The following is a 7,268-nucleotide window of genomic DNA, read 5'->3' on the forward strand; positions in this document are numbered from 1 at the left end:
CACCCGACCTAAGATCCCCCCCTGCTGATCACCGCCCCTTGCAGAGACCCCCCAGGCAGCACCTCTCAGACCGCTCCACTCATTCCTTCCCCCTGCAGAAACCCCCCCCAGCCAGTCTGTCTCAGACCCCCCCGTTCAGCCCCGCCTGCTGGGATCTCCCAGCCAGCGCCTCTCAGACCCCCCTGCTCATCCTCTCCCCCCACAGAGACCTCACAGACAGTGCCTCTCAGACCCCTGCCCCCCGGCACCTTCCCACAAACTCTTCTGTCTCACACCCTCCCCAGCGTGTCCCACCCCTCCCTGGTCTACTTCGCCCCCCACCCCATCTGCGTCCAAGTGCCCCCAACCACACCTCCAGCCCCCCCGGCCCTGTGAAATGCCCCCTGCCTGGGTCCGACCTGCCCCCTTGCCCCTTGACTTGCCCCACCTCAGGGTCCAACCACCCCCCGACCCACATCCCGCCCCTTCAGGTCTAACCACCCCGCATCCCACAACCCCAGATCCGACTGGCCCCTGCGTCCCGCCCCCCCTCGCATCTGATCATTCCCCATCCCCGCTGTCCTGCTCCACACTCCCTTCACGTACCCTCTGTCACAGACTTACAGATCGTGCCCACTCGTGGCCCCATGCGGTCCGTGGGGGGTGCCTCTTTCAGTGCGACAGCCCTTCTCGGGGGTCCACTCTCACTCTGGGTCAGGCCCCTCCACATCCTGGAGCCACACCTCTCTGAGCTTTAGCACTTCTGTCTCTGCAGTGGGCCCCCTCAGGGAGTCCACATGCTCTGGACCCCCCGGGCCTCCTCACCCCTGAAGAGGTTGATGCCTCCTGTTCTCTAGCCTGGAGTGACTCTCAGCCAGCATAAAACAGGAGGGTTTATTGAGAGTTGAACTCAGCACAGGAAACTCTCAGGGCCTCAGCCTTTGCCTCCCTTAGCTCAGCACATCCCAGTCTCCCTGCAGCCAGGTGGTGTGACGAACTTGGACTGTTCTTACTGTGGTCTGTGAATACTGTGTTGGTGCCTCAGTGTCCCCATGGCAGTTCTTAAGTATCTAGCAAAGCAAAGGGCCAGTTCACCAAAATGCCTGGCACTCTATCTCCTAGCCACTGATGGCCTGGGTCCCTCCTCTGCAAAGGTGCCAGCTGAAAGTGTTGGAGACAAAGGGATCAGATGACCACCTGGCCCGGGGAAAGTAACTGAGAGAGAAGAAAGGGCTGGAGGGGGTTTGGCAGTCTGGAGCTGGCTGGGGGAGGAAGGGAAGGACAGACAGGGCTCTGAGCCCCCACCCAAATGGGGCTGTGGTGCTCCTGGGGCCCCAAGATGGACCTAACTGGAGTGATCCTGTTGTCTGGGCCTGCAAGACCTGTCTTGGAATGTGTTCCTGGCATCTAAACAAACCTTCTGCTTTACTGGCTGGCTGAGAGTCCTGGTGAATTGCAGGAAAAGGGGTGCAGGGCCCCAACTCCTCCACAGTCCGTGACAGCTGGTGGCAGTGGTGGGATTTACTGCACCTCATGGACGGCGCTTCCTGCAGTAAGTGACTGGGGAGAAGTAAACAAAGGGGGACTGACAAGGACCAGAGAGAGACAGGGTCAGGGGGTGATTAACCACTGGGAGTGTATGACCAGAGAGAAGGACTTTGCAGTAACAGTGTCCCCCGGGGGGATTGCAGGAGTGGTCCGAGGGGCAGAAGAGTTTGCAGCTTGACCCTGGCAGAGAGGGGGTGACCGGAAAAAGGGCTGGTGCATGAGGGGTCTCTCTGGAACCAGTGGAAGCTGAGAGCACAGGCCAGCGAGTGGCCAGCAGGAAGATGTGTGCTAGGCGCCTTAAGAAAGACCTGGTGGAGCTGTGCAAGCAGAGGGGGCTGTGCATTGGGAGGTCCACCAAAGAACAGCTAATTGCCCAGCTGGAGGAGAAGGATCGCTCGGGTGAATGGAGCTCTGTCGATGAGGGAAGCTGCCCAGTGGACGCAGCGTGGGCCCAGGGGCCTGACATGGCTGGGAGAGGCCAGACTGCTGCCGAGGACACCCCAAGACCCTGCCCATCTATAGCTAGGAAAGAGGTTGGGGGAAGCCCAGTGAATACCGAGGGCACCCTGACCCCTGTGGCCAGCAGGGGATCGTCCTGACGGAGCTCCCCATCCCTGGAATGGATGTGGATGGAACATGACAGGGAGCTGAGATGAGACGAGCTCGAGTTAAGGAGGCAAGAACTGAAGGAGTGGGAGAACCAGCGTAAACATGAGGAGAACCAGAGACAGCATGAGTGGGAGGAGAAGGAGAATCAGCGTAAGCATGAGCTGGAGCTGGCCTGGCTGAGGAGCAGTGGGGCCCTGGCTGTAGCGAGTGAGTGGGGACCCAAGCCTACAAAGAGCTTTAATAAGGGCTTGCTGCCTCAACGTAAGGAAGGGGAGGACATAGACACCTTCCTGACGGCCTTTGAGAATGCCTGCGAGCTGCACAGGGTTGACCCTGCAGACAGGATCTCATTTCTCACCCCCTTACTGGACTCCACAGCCATGGAGGTGTACAGCCGACTGAAAGGGGCGGAGGCAGGGGACTACGAACTGTTCAAACAGGCCCTGCTACGGGAGTTTGGGCTGACTCCTGAGATGTACCAGAAAAAGTTCCGGAGTCAGCGTAAAACCTGTGAGGTCACATACCTACAATTGGTCAATCGGGAGCAGGGGTATGCCCGCAAGGGGACAGCTGGGGCTCAAACTAAAGAGGACCTGCTTGACCTATTCATACTGGAGCACCTGTACGAGCAGTGCCCGTCCGACCTGAGGTTGTGGTTGATGGACCAGAAGCCGGAGAAGCTGCAGCACACAGGCCAGCTGGCCGACCAATTTGTGGACAGTCGGGCAGGGGATAACATGCAGGAGTCTCGATGGAGCAAGCCTGCCTCAACGCAGAGAGAGAGTCACCATGGGATCTCCCAGTGGGGGCCTATGGAGAACCCCCACCAAAAGGGAGCATCCAGCATCAGGTCCATCCGTCCCACTGGAGGGGACCCACGAGACATGGGCTGCTATCGCTGTGGCCAACGAGGCCACATACGGGTCCAGTGCCCCAAGCTCAGGGACAGACCGAGCAGACCCAACCCGCAGAGGGTTGACTGGGTAAAGACCCAGTCGGTTGAGGGGCAACATTCCCAAGAAAGGGGGGCTGGCAGCGTACCACCAGTAAAAAAGGGAGGAGGTCCCCATATCAGCTCCAGGCTCTGAGTTTTTGGTTTACAGGGTGGTAGTGGGGCTGCCCCTCCGGAGAGAGTGCCTTGTTTCCCTGGAGGTAGATGGGAGGAAGGTCACTGGGACACAGGTACAGAGGTGACACTGGCCCGGCCCGAGGTGGTGGCTTCAGATCGGTTGGTTCCCGACACCTACCTGACCCTGATGGGTGTGTGCGGGACCTCATTCAAGGTTCCCGTGGCAAGGGTACACCTGAAGTGGGGGGTCAAGGAGGGCCCAAGGACGTGGGGATACACCCACATTTGCCCACGGAGGTGTTAATGGGGGGGCCCTGGAGGTCTGGCCAAGCAACGCCCGGGGTGCCCTGGTCATGACCCATAGTCAGAGTCAGCGCAGGGCACTGCACCCTGACAATGGGGAAGGTACTGTGCCCGAGGTGCAGGACCCTAACCTGGTGGGGAGGGAACGCCCAGGGACACTGCTCAGAGAGGCTGTGGCCTCAGACACAGACGACGAGAGAGAGCAGGTCCCCATCCCTGTGCCAGCTGCTGAGTTCCAGGCCGAGTTGCAGAAAGATCCCACCTTGCGGAGACCAAGGGACCTGGCCAACCTCAGTGCAGTACAGTCCATGAGGAGAGGTTGCAAGGAGAGGTTCCTGTGGGAGAGGTGGCTCCCATCCCCAGCTCTCGTAGGGGCGTGGGGAGTGGCGGTTCCAGCGGGAACCGGGCGCTGGCTTCCCGCCCCAGTCTGTGGGGGGTCTGGGGAGTGGCGGTTCCAGCGGGTGGGGGGCGCTGGCTTCCTTCCCCAGCTTTGGATGGGGACTGGGCAGTGGCAGTTTGAGTGGGGGCAGGGTGCTGGATTTCCTCTCCAGCTCTGGGAAGGGAGCGGGGAGTGGCAGTTCCAGCAGGGGAGGGGCGCTGGATTCGCTCTTTAACTCTGGGGGGCAGCGGAAAGTGGCAGTTTGAGCGGGGGCGGGGCGCTGGCTTCCCTCCCCACCTCAAGGAGGGGCCTGGAGAATGGCGGTTCGAGCAGGGGCGGGGAGCTGGCTTCCCTCCCCAGCTCAGGGAGGGGCCTGGGGACTCGCGGATCTAGCAGGGGCGGGGGGCTGGCTTCCCTCACCAGCTCTGGAAGGGTCCTGGGGAGTGTCGGTTCGAGCAGGGGTGGGGTGCTGGCTTCCTCCCCAGCTCTGGGAGGGGCCTGGGGAGTGGGGCTTCCTGCAAAGGCAGGGCGCGGGATTCCCTCCCCAGCTCTGGGAGGGGCCTGGGGAGTGGCGGTTCCTGCAGAGGTGGGGCGCGGGATTCCCTCCCCAGCTCTGGGAGGGGCGTTGGGGGCAGGCAGCGAGCTCCTTGCTTTGGTCACAGCATCAGAGCCATCATGAGCCCCCTCTCCGGTGTGCAGGGGGGCAGGTACCCTGAGCCCAGCAGCCCCTCCCCCCTGCCAGCCATGTCATTTGCATTTTCACTGACCATTTCCATCCTAGCCAATTGGTTCCCTGGATTTGAATTCCGGCCGTTACCGGAGCAGTCCCCTCAGAGAGCCTGGGAGGGAGCCGAGCATCCCGCACTCGCTGGAACTGTCGCTCCCCAGAGACGGGGAGGGAACTCAGCGCCCCACCCCACACGAACGGCTTCTCCCCAGTTCGCTGGGGATTCTCTGCCCTGTTTTGTTTGCAGTTCGCCCTGATTGAGTGACCTCAGCTGGCTCCCACGGGCAGCACCGTCACACGGCCCCCGCTGGAACCGCCACTCCCCTCTCCCGTACCAGAGCTGGAGAGGGAACCCAGTGCCCCGCCCCCGCTGGAACCGCCACTCCCCTGTCCCATACCAGAGCTGGGGAGGGAAGCCAACACCCCTGCCCCTGCTGGAGCAGCCAGTCCCCTGCCAGAGTTGGAGGGAGTACACAGCGCCCCGCCCCCGCTGCAACCACCTCTCTCCAGGCCCCTCCCAGAGCTGGGGAGGGAAGCCAGCGCCCCGCCCCCGCTCTTACTGCAACTTCCCAGGCCCATCCCAACCATTGGGGTGATCTGCCGAGGGATCCCTCCTTGGAGAAGCTGAGGGAACTTGCTGGCCACAGCTCTGAAAACCCCCTTGGGGAAGGCTGCAGGGACAGAGTCCTGTGGGTGAAGGGATTCCTGTACTGGGAATGGGCTCCCCAAGGGGAAGTAGAACTGGGGGGAATCAGGAGGCAGCCCCAGAAATCCACTGGGTTCTTCCCTTTCGAGCTGCTGGATGGGAGGAGAGTGAGGGGACCCCTGAACCTGGAAGGGGAGGATTGGGAGGAGAAGGGGGAAGACCCCCTGGGGGATCTCTTCCCTGAAGTGGGACCCAATCTCCCCATCAGGTGTTCCCTGTTCAGAGTCACTGGGAGAGCAGCCCAGAACCTGGAGAGAGAGGTCAAGGACCTGCTGGCTTTAGATGGCATCCAGCCGTTCAACAGCCCATGGGCCTCACCCGTGGGGCTGATCCCCAAGGGAGACAGGATGATCTGGTTTAGTGGGGACTATTGAAAGGTTAAAGACATCACAATGTCCAATGCCTACCCCATCCCTAGGCCTGGGGAGATTCTAGAGAAGCTGAGGGAAATGGAGAACATGGCCCTGGCGTACAATAACATGTGTGTCTTTAGCCAGACCTGGGAGGAACAGGTGTCCCAGGTGAAGAGGGGGCTGGGCTGCCTCGAGGAGGCAGGACTGATAGTAAAACCTGAAAAGTGTAAGGTGGGGACGGCAGAGGTGTTGAATCTGGGCCAATAGGTGGGGAGCAGCTGCCCAAACCCAAAGCTGGCCAAAAGCCAAGAGGAGGGGGTCTTAACCAAGAAAGCCCCAATCGCAGCCCAGAGTGCTGGGAAAAGACCTAATCTCAGTTTGAACCCCAGGGGTATTGGGCTAGCTAAAGGGTTCGGGCTGCATAATCCTTCCCACATGTGGCCTGCTAGTGCCATCAAGCACACCTGATCTAAGATCCCCCCCTGCTGATCACCGCCCCTTGCAGAGATCCACCAGCCAGCACCTCTCAGACAAAGGGATTAGGTGACCTCCTGGCCTGGGGAAAGCAACTGAGAGAGAAGGAGGGGCTGGAGGGGGTTTGGCAGTCTGGAGCTGGCTGGGGGAGGAAGGGAAGGACAGACAGGGCTCTGACTCCCCACCCCAAATGGGGCTGTGGTGCTCCTGGCGCCCCAAGATGGACCTAACTGGGGGGGTCCTCTTGTCTGGGCCTGCAAGACCTGTTTTGGACTGTGTTTCTGGCGTCTAAATAAACCTGCTTTTCTGACTGGCTGAGAGTCCTGGTGAATCGCAGGAAAAGGGGTGCAGAGCCCCGACTCCCCCACACTCTGTGACAATTGGTGGCAGCGGCGGGACTTACTGCACCCCATGGACGGCACTTCCTACAGTAAGTGACTGGGGAGCAGTAAAAAAAAGGGGACTGACAAGGACTAGGTGGCTGAAGAGTCAGAGAGAGAAGGGGTAAGGTGGTGATTAACCACTGGGACTGTGTGACCAGAGAGAAGGACTTTGCAGTAACAGGGCCCCCCGAGGGGATTGCAGGAGCGGTCCCAGGGGTAGAGGAGTTTGCAGCTTGACCCTGGCAGAGAGGGGGTGACCGGAAAAAGGACTGGTGCACAAGGGGTCTCCCTGGAACCAGTGGAAGCTGAGAGCACAGGCCGGCGAGTGGCCAGCAGGAAGATTTATGCTAAGCACCTTAAGAAAGACCTGGTGGAGCTGTGCAGGCAGGGGGGCTTTGCATTGGGAGGTCCACCAAAGAACAGCTAATTGCCCAGCTGAAGGAGAAGGATCCGTCGGGTGAACGGAGCTCGGTCGATGAGGGAAGCTGCCCAGCGGATGCAGCGTGGGCCCCAGGGCCTGACATGGCTGGGAGGGGCCAGACTGCTGCCAAGGACACCCCGACATCCTGCCCACCTATACCTAGGAAAGAGGTTAGGGGAAGCCCAGTGAATACCGAGGGCACCCTGACCCCGGTGGCCAGAAGGGGATCATCCCAGCGGAGCTCCTCGTCCCTGGAATGGATGTGGATGGAACATGACAGGGAGCTGAGACAAGAAGAGCTCAAGTAGAGGAGGCAA

Source organism: Gopherus evgoodei, unplaced genomic scaffold (assembly GCF_007399415.2).
Source record: "Gopherus evgoodei ecotype Sinaloan lineage unplaced genomic scaffold, rGopEvg1_v1.p scaffold_126_arrow_ctg1, whole genome shotgun sequence".
Taxonomy (NCBI): domain Eukaryota; kingdom Metazoa; phylum Chordata; order Testudines; family Testudinidae; genus Gopherus; species Gopherus evgoodei.